This window comes from Acomys minous (assembly GCF_964271855.1).
Source record: "Acomys minous genome assembly, chromosome: 19".
Lineage (NCBI taxonomy): Eukaryota > Metazoa > Chordata > Mammalia > Rodentia > Muridae > Acomys > Acomys minous.
The window spans coordinates 53504340-53529117 of record NC_140499.1 but is presented as its reverse complement, the minus strand read 5'-3'; the positions used below and the strand labels follow the sequence as shown (position 1 = coordinate 53529117).

Here is a 24778-nt window from a genome sequence, read left to right as displayed (position 1 = left end):
ATTTTAAGTTTTAATAATAAATGCTAGAATGACCAAATTGCAGACTAATTATTTCCATATTGTACTTAAAATGAGTTTTTAAAAAATTATAAGAAAAAGATAACTATATACAATCAATGCTATTTATTGTACCTCTGGGCCTATTCTTCCAAAAAAAAATTGAGCTTATCAATTTTTCTCTGTCAAGCTTGAACTAATGTAAATAATTGAAATAATGTAAAGTTATATTTTCATGTTTTTATAGCTATGACATGACAAGACTACACAATGTAAGAGTATATCAAGTGTGGATAATGTTGACTGGCTAACGCAGAGCTCAGCTGTAGGCAGTAAAACCTAGTTCAATCTCCATGTAACAGTGCATCAGTGTATTGCTGTATAGATGTGTCTGTGTGCATATAAGTGATAAGTGCTCCAATAAGAGTGATGACAGCTGTCTAAAGGTTTTTTTTAATTCATTTTATATAAACTGTTATGGAAAGACCAAAATGTTTATGAACTATTCTTATGTAAATTTACAACTGTCCTTTACTGTACTTTTGTTTACAGTATAGTACCTTATTCTCTGCTGTGTTAAGTGGGTGTCATAGTCCAAGGAGACACACACACTTTCTACAACTTCTACTGAAGATACTGGGATTTCCAACTTTTCATGTGTACCATGTCAGAAAATGCTTTTGATTTTATTTTTAAATCTAACATCTGATGGCTTTTTTTCAGAGTGTTGTGGAATCTTCAGTCATACATAAAATATGTTCTTATAAAAAGCCAAGATGCTTTTTTGTTTTGTTTTCACTTAACTTACATCAGTCTAATGATAAGCCAAAAAGTGTTATCTTATATTCTCCCCCAAATAAATCCAGATATTTCTAGTGAAGGAGGGCATCTCTGCTCAGTTTGTCAGTTAAGGATGAACGTAATCAAGCCAGAATGTCTGTGTGATGTATGTTTTAAGATGAATAGTAATTCTGATACTCCACACCTATGCTTATTAAGTGCTTTGGACGTGAATAGAAAGGTTTCTGCTGAATAAGTCACTTATTTTGAAGCCCACTCCACTGGTGCCCTGAAGTCATCAGCCTTTCTCCTGTACAGCCTGCACGTCTGCAATGGTACTCACATTGAGGAGCAGGAAAGTAGCCTGCTTTAGACATTCTATGGTTTGATTTTTTTATTTTTTTATTTTTTTATTTTTTTCCTTTATTAATTTATTCTTGTTACATCTCAATGGTTATCCCATCCCTTGTATCCTCCCATTCTTCCCTCCCTCCCATTTTCCCCTTACTCCCCTCCCCTATGACTGTGACTGAGGGGGACTTCCTCCCCCTGTATATGTTCATAGGGTATCAAGTCTCTTCTTGGTAATCTGCTGTCCTTCCTCTGAGTGCCACAAGGTCTCCCCCTCCAGGGGACATGGTCAAAAGTGAGGCACCAGAGTATGTGAGAAACTAAGACTCAAATGGTATATACTCACTTATATCTGCATATTAGCCCAAGGGGCATGTCCCACGAAAGCCTTCACTTACCAGGAAACTGAGACAGAGGGGAGGACATTCTATTGGGACTCAAGATGAGAGAAGCATGGGAGAATGGCAAAGTAGAAGGATCCAGAGGGTCCTAGAAACCTACAAGTAGAACATTATGATAGGCAGATTTGGGCTCAGGGGTCCCGCTCAAACTAAGGCACCAGCCAAGGACAATACAGGTGGTAAACTTTAAACCCCTACCCAGATCTAGCCAATGGACAGAATATTCTCCACAGTAGAGTGGAGGTTTGATTTTTTTAAATTGATCATTTATTATTTTACTTAAAAAATTCCTTCCATTTTAACTAGTTTTTTTTTTTTCCACAAAGCCGGTCATTTGAATAATTGCCCCATCATATGTCCATGTGCTCTCAAGTTATCCTAGCATTATAGTTCTCCAAACTTACACATAGATTTGTAAAACTGTGTATTTAAATGTAGCAAGTATTTAACACACAAAGGCAAGGGTGAGTCTGCTTAAAACGCAGCCATTTTACATCTCTGAACTGTAGGTACTGTGGATATTCGGTGATCATAGTAGCATGCTGAGAATAAGAAAAGAATTGCTAGCAATGTTCCTGTAATGAGATTTCTTTTTTTTTCTTTTTTTCTTTTCTTTTTTTTTTTTTTTTTTGCTGTCCACAAGTGTATTTTATTTTATTTTATTTATTTTTTTCTCCTTTATTAATTTATTCTTGTTACATCTCAATGGTTATCCCATCCCTTGTGTCCTCCCATTCTTCCCTCCCTCCCATTTTCCCCTTATTCCCCTCCCCTATGACTGTTCCTGAGGGGGATTACCTCCCCCTGTATATGCTCATAGGGTATCAAGTCTCTTCTTGGTAACCTGCTATCCTTCCTCTTAGTGCCACCAGGTCTCCCCTTCCAGGGGACATGGTCAAAGGTGAGGCACCAGAGTATGTGAGAAAGTAATATCCCACTCTCCACTCTACTGTGGAGAGTGTTCTGTCCATTGGCTAGATCTGGGTAGGGGTTTAAGGTTTACCGCCTGTATTGTGAGATTTCTAATACCTACCAAACCTTAATTATATCATTAACTTTTATTTTTACGTTAAGTGTACTTATGTGTGTGCCTGATGTGGGAATATGCATGTGAGTAGAGGTGCCGACAGACAGCAGAGGTGAACCCAGGCACATGAGAGCTAGAACTGGTGTTATTGATATTGGTGAGCCCCCAAAATGGGTCTGAGGAAACAAACCCGGGGCCTTTGCAAGTGTTTTTTCTTAACCTCTGAGCAAGCCTCCAGCCCCAATAATATCATTAAAAATTAAGAAAGAAAAACAGAAATCCTCTTTGCAGTTCATTAGACCCCAGCCTACCAGCATCTCCCCATTCTTCCTTTCTTCCCTGCTCGGCATTCTGGAGGTACTTGTCCGTATAGTACTAGTGACTCAGTCGCTTCTCGTGTGGGATGAATTTCTATCTATTTGAAGGTGTTTTCTGCTCATAAGGTTGATTGTGCATTTCTTTTTGGATGCTCGACTAATCTGTTCTGTAAATAACAGTGCTGTTAAGTCAAAGGTACCTTTCTGCTTTTAATTTATGTGGAATAAGGAGGAGTTCGATTGAATGACTCTTAACAATTGTTTATAGCATCAACATTAGTTGGAAATGTATACATCGTCAATAATAGCATACTACTAACTTTGGACACTCAATTAGATAAGCTTGGCAAATCTTTATGAATAGAGCCACACAAAGTTTATTAAAGGAAGTATCTGAAAGTTGCCAATGTGCTTTAACTATGGAAAAATGTACAAGGTGCTTTGCCTCTTAACTGGCTTATTTGACATCACCAGCATGGAAGATGGGTAAGTATGCATAAACTGCTCTGATATGCTGAACAAAAGTTTGAGGGAGCATTAGATGGTCTGTAAAATAGTGAATATTATATATATATATATATATATATATATGTACACACACACACATATATAGGCTTTTCATGTATTGTTTGGGCTAAACCATGGCACAGGACATTTTGTTAGATACTCAATAATTACTCTTTAGGTTTGTAAAGAGCAACACACAGATAACACACAGCAACTCCAAGTATGTGGTAGTTCTAATACATTTATGTAAACATGACATCTAAGGAAAAAAAAAGCCACACACTCTAAGAAAAGTGTCCAGAAGTAATCGGGGTCATTAAGAATTAGTGAATGTTTACATCCTGTCTTTATTTATTCTCTTCTTGCTTTATAGCTTACATTCTCTTTGTGCCCTTAGATGATACAACTGACATTTTTCAATCTATTATACTTCAAAATCTCCCTCTGTGTCTAGATTCATTCATCTTATCCCATTGCACCCCTTGCTCGTGTTTTCCGTCTATTTTTGTCTAGCCTCATGAGGGATGCTGCTTTGAGAGCACTTGTAGTGCAGATCATGTTCAAAGTCAAGACTGATACTTTCAAAGTCTTTCGTAATGACCATAACAAGGGACTAGGAACTTCTCAAATGAAAGAGCAAGTATCTGTGTATCTCCATGTTTGATCACTCGCATAACTGTAATCCAACACTTTGCTGACGGTTTATATTTTCGCATGTACTTAAAGGCTCCACGTACTGGAGAGTTCCTGGAGGGAGCAGGAGGAAGAATAAGAACTCAGTCTTACGTTTGCCCATCATGGCGGTTGATAGCTACTTCACTATAAATGCAGTCTGTTCTTTATTTTCATTCAACTCCCTAGAACTTTGGAATTTATCTCTCTGCCCTTTCTCTCACTAACTATAAGGATAAGCTAATTTTGCTATTTCACAGCCAAACTCCTTTGGGATGTGCATAAACTCAGGATTATTTAATTAATTATAGCCTGAATTGACTGAATAAGCTTAGTCACTTTTCTTTCTTTCTTTTTTCCTTTCAGGTTAATGTGCCAATTTCATTTTACTGTAAATTGGAATGTGGGGGAGTGGATTAAACCCTTGGGAGGGAGTCAAGTCCAGGACTCTAGCTTTATCTTCCCCATTTCCCTCACTTCTGTGTGTCTCCTCAACTGGAGTGTGTGGATACTAGGACAGTTTCCGGAATGATGAAAAGACTGTATCTTTTTACATGATGCTTGAAGAGGCTCATGCATGGAGTGCCATTCAGTGCAGAAAACGTATTTGTTACTCAGTTCTAAATGATTTCATCCTCTTAATACACTAGTCAGTTTTATCTGAGAACATCCACTCAGTAACTCACTAATTTACCCATTTTCCATAAGGAATGCTTATTGAATCTATTAAATAGTACTTATTAAAGGTAAGGGCTAAATACGAAGCCTCTATTTCTGAGAAGTTTCTAAAAATCCAGTCACATAGAAATAATATGGATTTAGCATTATTCTCTGACAATTAAAAATGATATAATTACCTCCAGAAGCCATCCTAATTTAATGCAAGACAAAGGTCGGCCAACATTCGTTAGAAATTCTCTCTAACATGGACTCATATTTTTCCTCTCAAAAAAAGCTTAAGCTTACATCACATAAGTTGCTCCCTTAAGATCACAATTCCTACCTGTATTTTCAAAGAGTCAAATTCAATTTTTCAATACATAAAATCCATCTCACTTATAAGAATATTTCATGGCTAGATCTGAGCCCAGGGATTCTGCTTGATCTAAGGCACCAACCATGGACAAAACGGGCAGTCATCATCAAACCCCTACCCAGATCTAGCCAAGGGACAGAACATTCTCCACAGCTAAGTGGAGACTGGGGACTGACTTTCACAGGATCTCTGGTGCCCCATATTTGGCCATGTCCCTTTGTGGGGGAGGCCCAATGGCACTCGGAGGAAGGATAGAGGACTACCAAGAAAAGACTTGGTACCCTAGCACCATATTCAGGGGGAGGAGGTCCCCCACAGCCACAGTCATAGGGAAGGGGGATTGGGGTGAAAGTGGGAGGGAGGGAGGAATGGGAGGATGCATGGGATGGGATAGAAAATGAGATGTAATAGGAATTATTTTTAATTTTCAATAAAAATGTGTTAAAAAAAAAAAAAAAAAAAAAAAGAATATTTCATATAGCTTTTGAAAACTTTTGAATCCGTAAGGTAACACCATATTGAAATCAAACTGCCGTAGAAATTTAAGTAGCAACAGGAATTTCCCAAACAAAGACAGATAAATACAGAATTTGTGAATGTAAATGGCTAAAAAAAAGTACCAGTATTTATCATTGTTTAATTTATTTCATTTGCATTAAATCATACATACACTCAAAGCAAACAGTTTGCTTCAAATGAGAAAGGTTTTAGAGAAATTCTTTGTCTCTTTTTACATATATATGTAAATACAACACATGTGATACAAAAACAAATTTGTATTAGCAGTCCACATGTTAAAGTCGATTATTTTAATTATTACCTGTCATTATGTCACCAGTATTAGTAGATAAAGAAACACATTTACTAAACATCAGAATCAATCTCAATACAAAATAAAAATGCATAGTTATATTAATTTTTATTTGACCTTCATAATACAATTTATACATTTCTCAGGTATCTATAATATTTTTCTCATCATCTTTTGGCCAATAATTTTCTGATACAAAAATTCCTGTTCTCATAGGAGTTTTATGATTTAAGTTTTGGATGTTCTGGATTCTTATCTTTTAAAGTACTTTTGTGTAAATTCACAGATTTCAAAATAGCCCCCAGGGAAATGATTAAGAAGTTTCTTGAAGAAAATGTTTAGAATATTGAGGTCAACAGTATCAACGCCTAATATTCCTACTTTGCCTCTGCTTTCTGTATTCATCCATCACCCCCGTTCCTGCCTCAGCCCCGATTCAAACCCTGTTTGGATGGTTGTTGTAGACATTGTAGAATAGTTGTTTTCATCAAAATCACATGGCTTGCAGTGAGGCATAACAATTATCATGGGATTTTCTAGGTCATAGTTGGCATAGTGGCCCCTGCACATACTTCTTACACATCTGTGCCTTAGTTTTCAGTGGAGTGAATGTGGACTGTCTGTGTTGCCCTCACTTCTATATAGGTCATTTTTAAATTAAAATGTAATTTTAGAGTTATTATTATGTTCAATCTGTATCTTTAAAGGTTGTCAAGTCTGTGTACATGCACTATTGTGTTAGCTATTTGTGTTAAAAAAGAAGATCAACATGTCTGTTCATTTTAATTTAATGTTTTTGTGTTTCTCTGTGTGTATGTTCATGTGTGTATTAAAAATATTCCATATCATTTGCAGTATTTGTTCTTATAATTATTTAAAGCATTGTTAAAATACAGTCTCAATTTCTAAGCTCAAAATATGCTAAATGACTTAGAATACAGTATTATGACTAATTTAAAAGGGTTTAAGAAATCAATAAATTCTTTAAGTTGAAAAACATGAGTGAAAGTCACCAAGGTTCGAACAAGAATACCGCATTTCCATCCTTATTTAGTTTTATTTAAATAGTTGATTATTCAGAATTAATCTTCTGTGATTTATGGTTTATAATTAGGTATCAGATGGTCTTAGCATGAGAAAGACTTCTGGAGCCAAAGTGACACTGTTTCTTATTTTGTATTTTCATCACCAGTAAAATGACAGTATATGGGAACTAAAATTATTCATCAATTTCAAAATTAGTTTTTCTGTAGTTATGAAAGAAATACACTCCAATATCTGAACCATCATCTTCAAACTTTAAAAGATAATGAGTTACCAACATACCGTTCAAAGCATCATGGTTCATTCCAAGATGCCAGACCACCGATGACATCCTTTCTGAGATGCAGAGGTGAAACCACAAGGCAGTAGTGCAGAACTCATAAGGGGCAAAGAGGGCTACTGCATAGGGCTGGCTCCACACTGCATTACCCGCTTCCTCCTGCCAAAGAAGACCTTTCTGTTCGCATACTACCAACCTAAGTACTAGCAGGCAGGTTCCGTGGAGTGCATTTAAAAAATAATAACTTTGAAGGAATGTAGGTACACTTTGGCATTTGATTTTGTACTTAGAAACTTCCCTTACTCTGAGTGGAATATATGCATAGAAACAGTTGAAGAAACATTATAATCTTTGGTATTAGTAGAGTTTCAGGTTATTGATTGCTATATGTACATGTGACATATACAAAAGTAGTAACACTTAAATTTAGGTCCTTAAGTAATTAAGATGAAACTAAACCATTTTATCCATTTATAAGCAAGGAGACACACATGCCTATCTCTGCTCGAAGGCTGGATAAAAATTATTTTTAAGTGTCTTGCAAGAAGGAGTTGACTTCACATTCACTTGCTTTTTAACAATCTGAAAACAATTTACATAAAATATAAACATAGTTTAAATCATATGCCAAGTATATAATGTCAGATATACATTTTAATAGTTTATTGTTGATGTTTATTAAGATACTAGCTTTAGTTTGTTAGCTCACAAAACAATAATGGGTTTATGCTTATATATTGTTGTATATAAAAGATGCATTAATAAGTCAACATCAAAGCAAAGAAAAAGTTGTACATTAGAGTTATGCCCTTGCTTTAGATAACAATTCTTTTCTCCTACATTATTACATATTTTGATGGCTGCACATCTTTCCTCATACAGTGGCAGAAAAATAAACCACTTACATAAGTGTAAATTTTGCCATTTAATGTTGAAAATATACAGTCATTTCCTTCCTACATTTTCTACCCTTAGCCTTCAAATAAAATGTCCCATCCATACCTCTTTCCTTTATTGGTATCTGCATGACAAGAGTTGTTCAGTCTTTTTGGCTCCCCTTTCTCTCTATTTCTCTGTACAAGAATATCTCCCATACCTAGGCTGTCAGGTAGCTTGAGGAAATTCTCCTCCTAACCCCCTGAACTCTAAGCAAAGATGGTTTGCTATAACTGACATTATTCAAGTATTGAACCTAATAAAAATCTGTTTAGTTGATTGTTGATATAACTCAGTGGTTTACTTAAACATTGTTTGTTCTTATATAAATCATTTAAAAATTAAATGTGACAGTTTATAGTTAAGTGCAAATCCTGTGCCACATTTATAAAGTATATACTATTGTGATCCTTCATTCTCCTTTTATAAATGAAGAGTCTGAGGCACAAAGATAAGAGGTTAAATAATTTGTAAAAAGGTAACATAAGGCTTTGTACCACAACGTGATGGCTGCTGAGCCTCTCTGTACACTCTCACTTGAGAAAACAGACTTCAAATGATAAAAAGTATTCTAAAATCAAAACCCACAAACCCATCCAATTTCCAGACTGGTACTCAAGGCATAACCGAGCATCCCCAGATATTTAATGAAAAGATGAGAATGTTCACTTGCAGATCTATAACTGTGTGAGCTGTTGAAAAGATGAAGTCACTTTTCCTAGAGTGAGTTTCCTGACAAGCATGCTCCAGCTACAGTGATAACACCATCTACAAAGAGTGAACTGTGCCAACCACTCAGCTTTTCCCATGCTAAGTGTGGAGCCAGGGGAGAACTGCAAATAAGTGCTGCCAAATTCAGTATGCACCATTACTTTCCCACAGGAACTATTATTTTTAACATGGTGCTGTTTTCAAATCTTACACTATGATCACATTCCTGAAAGACGGCTTTCATCCCACGAATTTTTATTTTTCAACAACATTGTCATTGCCTTCCTTTCAGACATCTTGGGATTATTTTCATTTCTATATAGGTGGTTTCACTGAGTAAATTCTGTTTATAATAAGACTATACTGTCCTCTAAAAATCACTTTCCCCTATACATAAGTGATCATCATTATATTGAAATTTTCGACTGTATCTGAATAGCTCTGAGGTCCAGGCCAAGACATCCAACTGTTCATTGATATTAGTATTACTAATACTGCTAATACTTCTTGGCACTTGAGAGACCAAGACAGGAAGACTATACAATATAGCGATAACCTGTCCCCACTTCCAAATAATGCTGGTTAATAGACATTGAAAAATCAGTTAAGTGCCAGTCATTATTTTATATGTATAAATAGTTTTTAAAACATAGAATAAATAAGATTGATGCTATTAGTATATCCATTTGCTTCTGTGAGATGACATAAAGCTAGGCCATATCATTTACTGACACTCCAGGTCTAGTTGGAAATCTTCATAGACACTTCAGGTATCCTCAGCATCCTCCTCGTGTTTCCAGTCAAAGCTCCTCTTTCTCAGACAAGTTCCTTTGGTCACATTTGGGTCCTAGGTTGCCATGGGAGAGATAAATGTTCTCATTTGCAGAAAGACACAAGTAAATTTCATCATTTTAGTAAAATGTAGGAATTTGGAAAACAATTTTCTATCATTCATCCCCCACCCCCAGTTCGCAATTCATAGTGATGACCATATAACACCAATCTAGGCATTTTGAACATTCATTAAGCCAAGAGGAAATATCCCTGAATGGCCCTTAATTTGTTATTCTTTAAATTACAATTAATTTCATTTTAATATTTGTTATTGCTGCTTGAGAAAGAGTCAATCTAAATTGTCTGTTATTAGAGTCCCAAAACGTTCCAGATCACTTCTGTGTGTTTATTCAATTATACTTTACTGACTGAATGAGTTTATGTTGAAAAAGTGTTACTCAACCATATTTTAGTACATGGGCTCTGATGATCCTATATTTTATCAACATGGCAAGAAAGAACAAAGTATCCAAAGTCTTCTACAGAGTGGTTTTATTTACCTCTTATATACATCTCAATTCCATTCTAACTTTTATTATTTTATGAGATGCAAATTGAGCTCATGTGCTAATTCATTCAAGAAGTATTTTTGAGCACTCCGTTACTGATAACAGATGTGTGCTTTGTGAGATTGAATTGAGGAAACATACTATTTTGAACATCTGGAGTGGTCTATGAGGGAAACTTTACAGAAATAATCTTAGAAAAGAAGTAGGTGCCACAGGTCAGATAGGAGCCATGACGTGGACAGTGTCTGATGCTATGACTCGGAGCAATTAGCAATTACAGAAAGGAGAGGTTAGGTGTTGGAAGCTAACAGAAGGGAGGAAACCTAAGGAAGTAGAAGACACCAGGACACATGCTGGAGCAGTCTCTTTCTTCCTCCACTTGCTGGAGTTCAGTGTCTGGACTCCGTAGTCCGTGCATACTCAAATGTTCCTTTCAGGAATTTCCCAGCAGCTTGTCACTGCATTTCTAGATCATGGTACTTGCTCAAACAATGGCATAACCCATTGACTCTTACAGCAAGCACATGAGGTAGGCATCAGATGACTGGGAAGCACATAGGAATCAGAGAAAAGTCATTAAGGAATCAGAAGTAGCTCCTTAGTGTATACATGCTTCTTTACTCTTATTATTATTTTTTAATATAAAAGAAAGTGTTTAATCAGGTTTACAGTATTTTTAAAATTTACTTATTCACTTTTCATCCTGATCATAGGCCCTTTCCTCCTCTACTTGCAGTCGCTCCCTCCCCAGCCCTCCTTCCTTATTCCTCAGAAAAAGGGAGCCCCCCCCCTTTTAATATATTTTCTGAGTTAGTACCCTCCCCAGTGGCCTGGCAAGACAGTCTTGTCATTTTTTGAAACGGCATGCGTATGTTGTTCAGGAATTCTTAAAGCTCAGAATTCAGTATAAATCTCAAGATGGCCTCAAACTCACTATGATCCCCCTGTTTCAGGTTCTTGAATGCTCAAATGATTGCAAGTATGTGCAATTATACCCGCGTTTGCCTTCTCTTGGCTGAAAAGTATCTCAATATAAGTTCTATTGAGTAGAGATCATCTCTGCCATTTTCCCAACTAATTTACATAGAAGAGAATTTTGGATACGATATGCCCAGGAGAGGCACCTATGGAATCCCTGAGACAGGAAAAGACATTAGGATGGATTTGATTTTCCTCAATGCTCTGCACTGTGTTTCACAAGCTTTCTGCTAAGTCCTGCGCTGATCCTCGTCTCTCAAATTCTGTCAAGTATTCCTGTGTTTTGTGTTTAGAAAGAAAGATTGAAAGCAAAGCAACCCATGTTCAAACATCAAGAAGCAGCTCTCGCATATTTGGTCAAACTTACTGAGGTCATGACAGGAACTACTCAAATACAACTTAACTGCACGTTATTACTAGAATAGAATTCTAGCTGTCAAGTGACGAATGGCACTATTTATCCATCCATCCATTTAGGGATAAAATTAATTATCCATATTTGTAGTAGGAAATCTGTATTTAATGAATAAAAATGAGCAAATATTTTCAGAAATAGTCACCAAGAAACAAAATAAGTGAATTAGATTCTTTGATAACTAAACACCTGGCTTTCCAGATATAAGAATTTTGCTCACCCACATACATCCCTGATTTATGTTTTCTGATCCTGTTAACTTCATGCATTCACTAGTAAATTTCCAATCACACATATTTAGTTATTCTACATTATTTGTTAAGGCAATCAAAACAGGAAGATTGATTTCTATTGGTAGGGGAAGATATAAAGAGAAATGTTTCTATATATTTACCAACTATATGCAGGAGATATAGAGATAAAATTCATAATAATGTGAGTATTTATTTTCATAGAAGTTAGAAGTTAGTCCATTTAAATTAAATGGCAATAAACAAAGAAGTAAATGCACCCTGTGTTGTGACAATGTCTAGGAAGGCAAAGTAAGTGAAGGAAAGTGATAAAGATAAGTGGAATACTTTCACTCACATGATGTCAGGGAATATGTGTTGCCTCTAAAACAAGGTTAAAAATCAACCACAAACTAGTGAGCTTTTTTCCCTCAAATATCTGAGTGAAAAGTCTAGCAATGTTTTTTAAATAGATCTAATAATTTAGAAAGCTACTGACTTGAGTAATTATCCCTAACAGCTTGTACCCACTATATCACTACCTGGGAGGCAGAGGTGGGAGAGTAAGTTGACCTAAGTACTTGATAATCAGGTTGGATAAAATTATGAAATCCTGTCTCAGGAAGTAAAATAATGAAAAATAGAGGAATGGGAAAGGAAGAGTCTGAAATAGGAAGAGAGGAAAGAGAAAAGATAGAAGGAGACAGAAAGAGAAAGAACTAGATAAAGAAAGAAATGGAAATCATTTGGGAACATTGATTGTTTGGATATCTTAAAGTTCGGTCTCATATTAAAGACATTGGATTAGATACCAATGGATAATTCATAATCAAAGAAAACTAACAACCTAATTTGCATACTAAGATTGGCTTTGGTTCAAAGGCAAAGGTAACCAGTCATCACAGGGCGCTCCATGCCAACACCTTGAAATGCATTTTATTTTAATGGGTGCACATCACCCACAAATTAAAGCATATTGTATTCATCTACTACTTTATCAAATAAGAAAATATGGATGGAAAATGACTTTGACATGATCCTTGGATTTGTTCACTTTTGGGCTGGTGATGACTACATGATATTGGTTTTCAGTATAGGCAGGAGGACTGGGTGAACTCTGTATACAGAGTCAAAGTGAGGTAAGGACCTGGAGAGCTGTTATGGGAGGCCAAGGGGTAACTCATGAGGAGAAGCATCTGAAAGATGGATAACTTGTAAACGCAATCCAAGCAGGAGAACTGTTTCTGGAAGTGGGAAAGAACCAAGACACAGGGAAGATCAAGTTGTTTGGTGGTACGATTTGTCTGGTTTATTGAGAAGTGGTAGATGAACCATGCATGTGTTTGGGTCATAGAAACCAACCATGTCCATCTGGACTTTCAAGTGGCCTATGGAGTCGCTTATGCAGAGGCATAATGGTTCAGTGTACTCATCACAGAGACTGCTTTTGAAACCATGGGGCCTGATTAAGTATAGCCTAGGTGGTCAGAGTACAGATGCGTATGTACTAATGTTCACAGGGGGAATGAAGAGGAATAGGTCAAAACAAAACAAAACAAAACAAAACAAAAAAACCAGATGAGTAGAAATCCAAGGGAAAAGAGTTCATGGAGTGTAAACAAGCTTCAGAGAAAATGGGGCTGATGGAGTTCCTGTGTCAGATGTCACCAAGGATAAGCCAGATAAGCTGAACCTGGTCATTCAGAACAGAACAAATTAACAGCCTCTCTGATGTTTATTCAAGCAAAAATGTAAAACTAACACGTATTGAATATCATCCTTTCATTATTCAGTGAATACCCAAGGCAAAAGGGAACAATGCAGGGGTCAGATTAAAAAGCCAACTATATACATACATACATACATACATACATACATACATACATACATACACATACATAGATAAATACATACATAGTATATGAATGTACACACAAACACACACACACAAACAAACACAATATGAGAGGCTCTAAGCCCATAATCCTGAGCCTTATGCAACAGTTCAGCCTTATTTCTAAAATTTCTGCAATTGATGACATATAATCCAATGGGTGACCTTTATCCTTTTCATATCATCATGAGAACAGTGGTCAATAAAAATAAAATCATATCACCCAAAAAATAGGTGAGCTGAGTGTATGGAAAGATGGTGAGCCATGATGAAGAGCAAAATATTTTGTGTGGAGGCTAGCAAAGGCCTGTAGTTGCAGTTTCTTGGAAGGCAATGCCAGAGAAATCATGAATTTAAGTTACCCTGCCCTATTGGGTGTGTTGAAAGCTAGCCTGGCAATATATTAAGACCCTGCTTTAAAATCAAAACCAAAATGTAAGAGGATTGCAGACGTGGCTCATTAGTAGAGTACAGTGTCACGGGTTTAGCCTTTAATGTGCAAAAAAGAGAAAGAAGGGGGCAGAGAGGGTAGAGAGAGAGAGAGAGAGACAGAGAAAGAGAGGGAGGGAAGAGAAGGAAGGAAGGGAGAGAAAAAGTAGGGAAGAAAAGTGAAGGAAGTTAAATAAAAAGAACAGTGGAAAAGGGGAAGCAGCCATGTCCAACTGGACAGCTCTGAATTCGAACCCATTCTGTGCTAGTTAGGAGGTGTTTGCTTTATCTTAAAAACAAGAAAATAACAATAATTATAGAATCCCTTTCCTCGGAATGCACAAGTTGCATATATATATATATATATATATATATATATATATATATATATAAACATATATAACACAATACTCAGCCTTTGTAAGGAGCTCAAACTAGATGGCCGTATGTTATTTATGATCACGAAGCATGAAGGAAGGAGTGTCTAAATTTAAGATTTAATCAAGACCATTGCTTTGCATGCACGCTGTTCATAAACCTTGTCTACAGGTTTATTTGTCATATCTTGACAGCTTTATAACCCTTGTATTCTAGATATATTTTGTTTAACAAATGCTGATTTGACTAGTATATCTATGGACTCGTTTTTATCATTGACTTCTTTTTCTACTCAATGATTTCCAAAAGGAAAGCCCCATGTTTCAATTTCCCTTTATTGCTTTCTTTAAGTGAACAGAAGTGATGAAGGAACATCATCTCCTGCTGGGAGATCCCTCTAAAGTCCCATTGAGGGCCTCTCACTCACTGTCAGTCACACAGTAACTTATTCATGCCAAAGAAAATCTCTCCTGCAACACATTTTAGGTAGTGCCTTGCATGTGAACTCACTTTCTATTAGTGACTTAGTTATTAGTTATCTATTCATTATTCAAGTGAGGAGCGTAAGGTTTATATTTCAAGTTGGTCTTTGGGGCACTCAGTATCTAAAGAACAGTCATTTTTATATTGCCACACTAAAAATCAGTGAACTGATTGTCTTAAAGTGGCAGCTTTAGGGAAACCTGGAAATGCAGTAGACAGGAACATATCAGGAAGAAAAAATGTGTTTTGATTTATTTGGTTATTTTTTATGTTTTGAAACAAACCTGTTTGTTTTAAAAGTTATTGATTTTTATTTCTAATAAGGGATGTGTTCGGATACTGCTTACCAAACCCTTCAGGCTTTCTGCAGGTGGCATTTGCTACTTTGAGCTGTTCCAAGCCACACCATGCTGCTCTTCTCCATCTCCTTGTGTCTTGGGATGGAGAGACAGGAAAGAGTTGCCTGGGGGTCAGGCTTTATAGACAGGGATTTGCCACCCACTGAGAGTTAGGGAGTCACTGCCAGACATCTTCAGTCTGTGATTTCTTCCTGTTATTGCTTGGAACAAATTACTTCAAGCATATGAAGCCTCAGAGAAAAACCAGTAATTAATAATCCATCTCATGACAAAAATCAAATATGTTTTTATCATTTTAGAAGCCCTAGAAATGAAGAGAAATTGATTACTTTGATTCTTGTTGGAAACGAAAAACTCATCGCAAAAGCTGACCTCCTACTATAAAGGGAAAATAGGTCCAACTCAAAATCAGAATGTTACATTCCACTTTCAAAACAGTGCAATGACTTGGAATCACATCTTAGGAAATAATACCATAGCCAAGTAATTTAGTGACTGCAAGAAGTCTGGGAGATGTTGATCACACAGCAACAGCAAGGAAGAACCCAGATGTCAGATCTTTTTTTTTTTTTTCACCAGCATTTGTCATTTCTTTTGACGTCTGTTCTTGGGCACTCAGAGGAAGGACAGCAGGTTACCAAGAACAGACGTCAGATCTTGAGAACAGCTTAAACATGTACAGGAGATTGTTGCCTTGCTCTGTGTCTTGCCAGGCTCCAATCCTTGAGAAGAATTTGGGGTTGAAGAGCACATCAGAACCTGCTTTCAAAATTTTTTGCAAAGCCAGCTAACTCTCCACCTCCCCGATGGTGTCACTTTCAACCACAAATGATCAGCTCTCTGAAGAACTTGTTAGATTAAGTAGCCCCTCTGCTTCCGGACTCCTCATTCATGACCTTGTCTCTCTCTGTGTGTGTGTGTGTGTGTGTGTGTGTGTGTGTGTGTGTCTGTCTGTCTGTCTGTCTGTCTGTCTGTCTGTCTGCCTGTATCTACATACACAGTGGTAGGTGAATCTCTTAAAATTTAGACAAAATGACATATTTCACATGCTTAAACACTCCAGGGAATTCCATCTTTTTCCAAAGAAATATAACCTTTCTCTTTTGATCTGTAGATTCCACATCTCTTGTCTCACCTGGGGACTCATCTGATGCTACAAATCCGTCAGTCTAATCTTATGACTGTGGCTCCTTGCTATTGTCCCTTGAGGTGGCCAAGGTTTTCTCATCTGAAGCATCTGCTTGAAGCCAGCTTTCCTTATACGTCCTTTCAAGCCTGTCTCTGTCATCTGTGTTCTTTTGTTCCCCAACATCCAACCTGAGCAACTATTCCATCAGTCACACTCTTAAATTACCCTGTGTCAAGTCTTCAGAGTTTCCTGAGATGTCATAAGGGATAGTGGCACTACTACCTTGAGGGGTGACAAATAGGTGTCTGATTGGACAACAAGCTGCCTGATAGCATGGAACTCATGCCTGGTATTATAGTGAAGCTGAGAACACATGGTTGGAGAAGTCAGAGGCCCTAGAAAGATCAGAGTACTGCTGTTCTTCCAAGTGATATAGTATCCAGTTGCCAGTCTGAACTCCTTTTCTTCCCCCATTCAGATTACTGTAGGTCTCACTCCTCATCCAAGTTTTTTGTAGTATGTGAAGGTCATAATAGATGGGCGTGACTGGCCAAAATGTGGAGAATATGTGACTCTAGACTAATTTTGAAGAAAAGAAAAACACCCTGTGATAAATAAGTCACATTCCTTAGCATTAAACACGTGGCTCGTTTTAAAGAACAAAGCAGTGCTTTCCAAATGTCTCTATAATTGCTCAGTTAATTTTCCTGAGGAATCTGAGGAAGAGAGTGCATCTCCTGATATCACAGTTAGAGCTTTATGGAGGCTTTTGTGGTGTTAAGATGAACAAGAGTTTATGGGATCTTTGTGATAGCGTGCTGTACTCTAGAGTCCTAAACTGCCACTAAGTTATAAAATGGGACAATTTCAACAGCATGAAAGAGAAACGGTCTCCACGAAAGTCAGCTGAGAACAAGAAACTCAAAGAGAGAAGTACATATAGCTGCAGCACACTGAAATGCACAGCCTGGCTGGCATAGTTAACCTGTGTATGTGGCAGGGAGGTGAGATGGAGCAAGGTATAGCTAATCTGATTTGCCATGATTTATTTAATTTAAATATGATATAAATTACATATAAACATGACATTTACATATCAAATATGAAAATATACCTATAAATATGTTTTATTCAATACATACTTATAGATCACATATAAATATATCATATAAACATATTCATATATATCATTTTTATAGATAATGGTTAGTTTTATAAAAATGTGGTTAAAATAATTCCTTTTGTGTTTAGATGACTTTTTTGTGCCCTCTCCTTCAAATATTTTTCTAATTCTAACACAGAACAAAACTGTAAATGGGAAACTTACTGGACAATGTTCTAACCTTATCCTAGCTAGCTTTAACTGTCACCTTGACCCCTCCCACAGTCATCTGAGGGATTTCCCAGCTCAGCCTGGCCCATAGGCATGTCTGAAGGATGGCTCAACTGTTAATTGATGGATATGAGGCCTCTTCTATGGACAATTCAACCCTGAGCAGGTAGTACTGGGCTGTATAAAAGAGCTAGCCGAGGAGAGGGTTGAGCAGGCCATGAAACACTGTTCCTCTGTGGTTCCTGTTTTGTGATCCTGTTCAGTTCTTGTCCTGAATTCCCTCACTGATGGACCGTGAACATTTTCAAGTGTCCGCTTGATAAACGTTCTCCTCTCCTCAGTTGTCCTAAGTCTTGGAATTTATCACTGCAACAGAGTAGACTTACGTAAATCTCTCTGTGCCACAAAGGGACTGATGTCTATACCTTATTTTCAATCTAGATGTAATATTTGCGGGAATTCACCTCAGAAAGAATTCTTGGTACCAGGAATATCAATGTAGAAAAGATTTTTAAACCACCGATTTCATTTATTTATTTAATGGACATAAGACTTTAATGTTAACTTCTTCAATCGTCTATATTTTTCAAGAAATGTGTCCATATTGTTAAAGTGGTTTAATTTATTGGCATAAAAGTTTTCATACTATTTCCTTATTACACTTACAGCAATTATAAAAGAAAGAATAATAGCATATTCCTCACGCCCGGTGCTGTGGGGTTGATAGCCTTCTCTGATTGCTCTATCTGCCTTCAGGTTTATTGATATTACTGGTTTTCAAAATTAAACTTAACACATTTTAATACTGATCAAGATTGTGTTTTTCTTTCACTAACCATTGTTCTGATCTTTATCATGTTTTCTTTTTTTCTGTCATTACTTTTAGTTTTGTTTGAGATTTCTTTTGAATGGTTATTTCTTGCTGTAAACTTCCTTTTGAGCATCATTTTAATATCATCACAATAATTTGAATCTCCGTGCCACATTTTTACTTTAGTCATAATACTTTCTTGTATCCCTTTCTAAAATTTTTTAATTCAGTGTTACTGAGAAGTGTCTTATTTTTCAAATATTCATGAACAGTGCAGATATCATTTTGTTATGAATTCAAATTTAGTTCTTTTTTATCTGAGTACACAATTGATATTTCTTAAGTACTTTAAGAACCATGAAGCATCCCTGAGTCCAGTTGTGATGAATGCTCTGGGGATAGTGAGTTGAATGACTTGAAAATACCACTCAGGTCAAGGTGGCTGGAGGGGTCATTCAGATTCATATTTTTATCAATGGTCTACTTAGCTGTTTCCTTAGATACCGAGATGACAGGGTAGAGGTATCAATCATTGTCGACTTTCTGTCTCTTTTTGTCAGATAAAAACATGTTTTCTCATGTATCCTGAGTTTCTACTTTTGGTTCATGAATGATTGGTGTGTTCCCTTCGAACAGAGGCTCTCCATTCTTATGATATATTGTGCCTGAAATCACTTTCTCTGTCATTTTATAGAAACACTCTAGTTCTAAAAGTTAATGCTAACATACATATCTTCTTTATACCATATTCCAACTCATTTCTGTCAGTATATTTAAAGTAGATTCACTATAAGTAGCTTGCAATTTAATCTTGACCTTTTAAATCTAATTTTATTATCTCTGCCTATTATTTTGGTAAATGTTTAATATGTTGATTAATATTGTTTAAATCTGCCATTTGTTATTTTTATAGTTTCCTTCTATTTTTTCCTTTCTATTATTTATGCTCTATGGAAAATAAAATATTCTCTTTTATTGTCTTTTTAGTAATGAGCTATAGCATTTTTGTTTTGTTACTGTAGTGGTCCTTCTGGTGTTTTGTAGGGTACCTTTAATATTTCTGGCACAAAATTAGTGCGTCATAATACTATATTTACTTTTAATTTTTTGTTGTGTTTTTAACACAAGATCTTATTGCATAGCCTTGCTAGCCTGTAACTCACTAAGGCTATTTACTCTTCTCTTTTAATTTTGTGTTGCCCTTATAATGGATTTTCTTTACAGATGTTGTTTTCACTGTTAATGATTTCGACTTTGGCAGTTACATCTAAAAATGGCTATGCAATGAGAAAATGTCTTCATGTTTACCCTCAAATCTACAAAGGGCCTTTAGCTTTTGTAGATGGATGCAGGCTTGCATCTCACATCACCTTAAGTACCTTTCTCTTCATTTTTTGCAGTCAAGGTCTTCTGGTAAAGAACACATTCAGCGATTTTTAGAATTCTAAAATACTTTTTATGTCATCTTGCTTTTCAAAGGAAATATTTCTTTTGTCTAAAGAGTCCAAACTGTTCATCGAGTGTGCCGTTCCTGAGAAGGAATTTGTCTTCCTTGTCTTTCTTTCTTCAAGTGCATGGTTTTCTGTATTGTCTTTAAATATCTCTCCTTATCACCAACTTCAGGACAGGGCAGTCTATGATTTTTTTTTTTGGTTGAGTTGTTTGAGTTTTGGAAACTGTCAGTTTGAGATTTTATCAAATATGAGAAATAATTGCCTGTCAATTGAAATAAGTCTATTTTCTGCCCCAATTTTTTTAAATTCATGGGAATTCAGTTGCGTATATTTCAGTTAGTTTCCCAGCTACTTTCAGATGTTCCTCTTCTCCATGCTGACTGGCTAGTGCACTTTGCTGTCTTCTTTCTATATGTCACAAGAATTCATTTCATTCTCATCTTGGACCTTGTAGATTTATTTAGAAAAGTGAGTTTTGTCTGTCTCGAGTATTTCTCTTATTTATTCCTCCTTGTACCATCTTGAGCACAGGGAGTATAGTTACAATTTTTTTTTCAAATTGTATATCAATATCTGTTTCCATTGATAAATCTTTTTCATCAGCTGCGGTTGGAAATTCTTGCTTTTTTCACGCTCCTCTGATGTAGAAGCAGCACAGGACAGGTAGTAGAATTACTGGGGAGAAAGCACAGGTGGCAAGGGCAGCTGCAGCAGCATTAATGTATTCCCCTGGTACCTTGGCTTCTTTTCCAGCCTTGTTGGCATTGTTCCCTCCCCATCATATGCAGCCTAGGGATGAGGCTTCCTTGGGCAGATGCCATAAAAGCTGCAGCTGTAGTTAACAGTAACTAAAGCGAGAGATTGCTGATGACTGGGCTCCTATCATTTCTTCTTTCTCACTATTTTGACTGTTAAATGTTATTGGGACACATTCCCTGAAACGGGCATATTTATGACAGTAATTATGCTTTGAGAAAGAAAAAAAAATACGGAATTCAAAAGAAACATTTGTCCTTCCACAATCTCTTTTGTTCTACTTACACCAGTCTGCCACATTATGGAAATGTCTTAACTCCCAGATGAATTAGCTTCCTTCTCTACCATAGTTTAACTCCTAGTATAATACTCATTCATAATTGTTGCACTGACATTAAGGAGAGATCTAGATTCCTGCATTTTAGCTATTACTGACGTATTCAAATTCCTGGCTTGGATCATGGGAACTTTAACCTATGCTGCCCCCTTCTCTTCTTTGTGGCCATTTTCTACCCTTCTAGTGTAAGGCAGAGGCACTCCTCACAGAGATGCGTTCACTTTGTATGCAGCTGCAGGATCACTGCATCACATTCCTTTACCTTTGTGTGTGAAATCATACAAGTTCAAAGTGCTGTTTCCCATGTTTGGTACTCTAATTGTTTTGTCATTTCCATAGATGTATGCAATCGCTACTACAGGCTTCTAGAAGCTTATGGATGCAACAGATACAGTGTAGCGTGGACGTCACACAGGGAGACACACAGGAAAGGCACAAACTATATTTGATCTGTGTCCATTTCTTCAGCTTCATTATCATTTTTCTCATTGTTTACTCCTAACGTAGATGCAAATACAGACATCCTAGTTCATATTCTTTTCTGGATTATGCCTACGGACTGCAGCAGTTTGTCCATTTTGGGGACTCGTGGGCACGCTGGAAAGCTGGTTCTAATCATTTCCATGGTGTTACGTCTGTTGTTAAGAATTACTATGCGTGGCCTTCTATTTGATGTCCGTTTGATTTTCCATGCGTTTACTTACTGTCTGCCTTTGGTCAGCTCTAATTAGCTTCCTGTAAATCAGTCATGGTTTTATTAATCAAATTTAGACTACTACCAACTAGGTTGTGCAAAACCTCACTCACATGTGTTGACATTCCCATCCACAACACTTGCTCTCTTCTGGTTGTCATGCAGCGCTCCACTAAAAGGATGCTCCTCTGACCTCCTTCCCAGTGGTATCCCACTGCTACCTCCCTTCCTCTTGTTTCAGACTTTTTAAAATATAATTTCCAAAATTTACCTATCTTCCTTTTGAGTTCAAATGATCTTTTCTGTCACATTGGATCCCTTCTGGCAACCACATTGGGTCCCTTCTGCCAACCACATTGGTAGAACCACATTAGTGCTGAGTCTGGGAGGCCCTGGCAGGCTAGACAAGTGTTCTGCCCTTGAGGCACACTCTCAGCCATTGTTTTTGCTACTGTTGCTTTGTGTTGTTTTCATGACAGAGTCTCACTTTGTAGGCCAGGCTGCCCTTAAACTTGGACTGGTCATTCTCTTCCCTGTACCGCCCATGGTTTGCAACCACGGGCATGTGACGTGGTGGGCCGCACTTTTTCATTGTCACTTTTGCTTTAGTTTAGTGTTATTTATTTACTTATTTATTTATGAATGTGACTATACACATCCTGCAGCTTGTCAGAGGACAACTTATAGGACCTGGTTCTCTTCTTCTATCATGTGGGTCCTGGGGCTCAAACTCAGTTTGTCAGCCTTGGTAGCAGGCATTTTAACCAGATGAATCATCTTACTGGCCCATTCTTGTTATTTTAAATGCTTTTTAATTATCATTCAAAAGTCTGACACTCCAAGAATAAAATTTCATCAAATATGTTAGCAAAGAGCTGTGATCCTGGGACTTGGGAGCAGGGAGGCAGGAGGATGCCCAGGGAAGTTCCAGCCTAGGTGGCAAAACAACACCTTGTCTCTAACAGCAGCCAAGTTTTAATTGAGGCGTTAAATCACAATTTTATTATTCAATAATAAATACAGGTTGTGAAAATATGTTTTAGCTAAGTATTAGGTTCCAAATTGAATAAGAAAAAAGTGGTAACTTCCAACTTCTCATTAAAACAAATTCAATTACAGGTCTTTTATTTTAGTAAAATTTGATTGGTTTTTAAACTTATAAAGTCATTCAAATATGGCAGAAAACACAAACTGGATAAATTGAGATATATTAGCAGTTTGAAAATTTCCTCAACATTTTGTTTATGTCTTGAAATAAGTAAAAAAAAATCAAAATTATAGTTATTGAGCCCTTCAAAGTGACAGACTGAGCTGCTTAGGTTAAGTGGTCAGAATAGAAGCTCTGTCTCCATCCACGCTTCTGGAGACTCCTTCTTCTGCTATCAAAGACAGAACCCAGGCTCTGCTGAAACTCCAAAAGTCGGCCATGATGGCCTTGAAGCCTGAACTCACAGTGATCCACCTGCCTCCTGCTCCCAAATGCTGGGCATACATACACACACCAGTATGTTAGCCTATGCTTCTGGGAGTTAGGAATGTTTCACTGACGCAGAAGAATGCAGTTAACCCAGCCAGGCTATACAGCTAGAAATACAGAGTTCACATCACTGTCCTACAAATTCTTTAAAAATTGTTTTCCTCCCCGGATAAGGAAGAGTGAACGGACACAGTGTTTTCAATGGTAGCTGAACAATTAGATATTTCTGAGTTACTTGATTCTTACATGTCATAAGACTTGATGAAAATCCTTTTCCCCCATGCCTATGAGTAACGAGTTCTTCTCATTTTCAAAACATTATCCTAACCCGAACTAAAACAATGACCTCTCTGGCAGCTACCGTGATTGCCAAAGGGAAAGCCTCACAATAGATAATAAACACTTCTCAAATAAATCTGTTGAGATCACTACTAGGAAGAACAATGCTGTGCCTCCTGGTTTACCTGGGTAACCCCATGAATTGCTGTCTAGCACATGGTTGAGAGCCTTGGCTGAGGTCAGTCACTCAGAGGGGAGCTCAAATTCCTAGCTTTCTCACAGCTTAAATATTACTGTGGCAGCAGCACTTCTGTCTGTCCATGTCTTTACTCCACTTTCTCTCCAATGCTCCCTGTCACAGTATAGAGGAAAGATGAATTAACTTTAAATAAATAGTAGATGAGGAACTAAGTGTAATGTGTAAGTATTAAAATTTTTAAAAAGGAGATTTTTGTGGTCAAAAAGTTATTAGATTACACACAAATGAAGCAAGTTAATTTTATGAAAACTGAAAACTCCTATATAAAAAGCATTAAGAGGGCTGGCAAAAGGACTCAGTGTTTAGGAGCATTTGCTATTCTTCCAGATGATCCCAGTTCAAGTCCTAAGACCCATGTCAAATGGATTGTAACTGCCCCTGTAACTCTAGGGATCTGGTGTTTTCCTGGCCCCTGCATGCAGGCACCATACACTCACACTAGCACATCTACATATAATAAAAATGAATTGTAAAGTTCTTCTAAAACAAGTAAAACCAAGCTATAGAGAGAAAGGCTATATTTGCAAAGGTCCAATATGCCCAGTGTTGAATGCTCTAAAAATTCAAGAGCTGAAAGATAGATAGACAACCGGGTTGAGAATGGTTAAAATACATGAAAAGGCATTTCAATAAAAAGGGTATATACATCTAGATCAACATGTGAAGGGGTTGAGGATGACCATTAGAGAAAGGCTGATTAAAACAACACTGCAGTAACAGCACGAATCTATCAGAGTGGCTCAAATGGAAAATAGGGACCATATCAAATACACTGTGCAGGAGGCAGAAATGCCTAAGTTAGCTGAGACAGAACCTCACAGTTCAGCAGTTTATCAAAAATAAATTAAACATGTTTCTGATAGATTTCCC

The 24778-nt window shown here is 36.9% G+C and overlaps 1 protein-coding gene and 1 long non-coding RNA gene across 3 annotated transcripts in view; one reads left to right on the top strand and one right to left on the bottom strand.

The window, feature by feature from the left end:
• Positions 1 to 772, top strand: part of GRIA2 (glutamate ionotropic receptor AMPA type subunit 2) — a 115103-nt gene extending 114331 nt beyond the window's left edge. For both annotated transcript variants that reach the window (XM_084768803.1, XM_084768802.1), the window contains exon 16: positions 1 to 772. This exon is cut by the window's left edge and continues 1881 nt beyond it. The gene's annotated coding sequence lies outside the window, so the exon portion shown is untranslated.
• Positions 773 to 2418: 1646 nt separating this feature from the next.
• Positions 2419 to 24170, bottom strand: LOC311590369. The gene is made up of 4 exons (XR_014776852.1): positions 23835 to 24170; positions 15368 to 15683; positions 9603 to 9717; positions 2419 to 3040 (listed from the first exon to the last, which is right to left on the bottom strand). It is a non-coding gene; the product is annotated as an uncharacterized lncRNA (long non-coding RNA).
• Between the last annotated feature and the right edge of the window lie 608 nt (positions 24171 to 24778).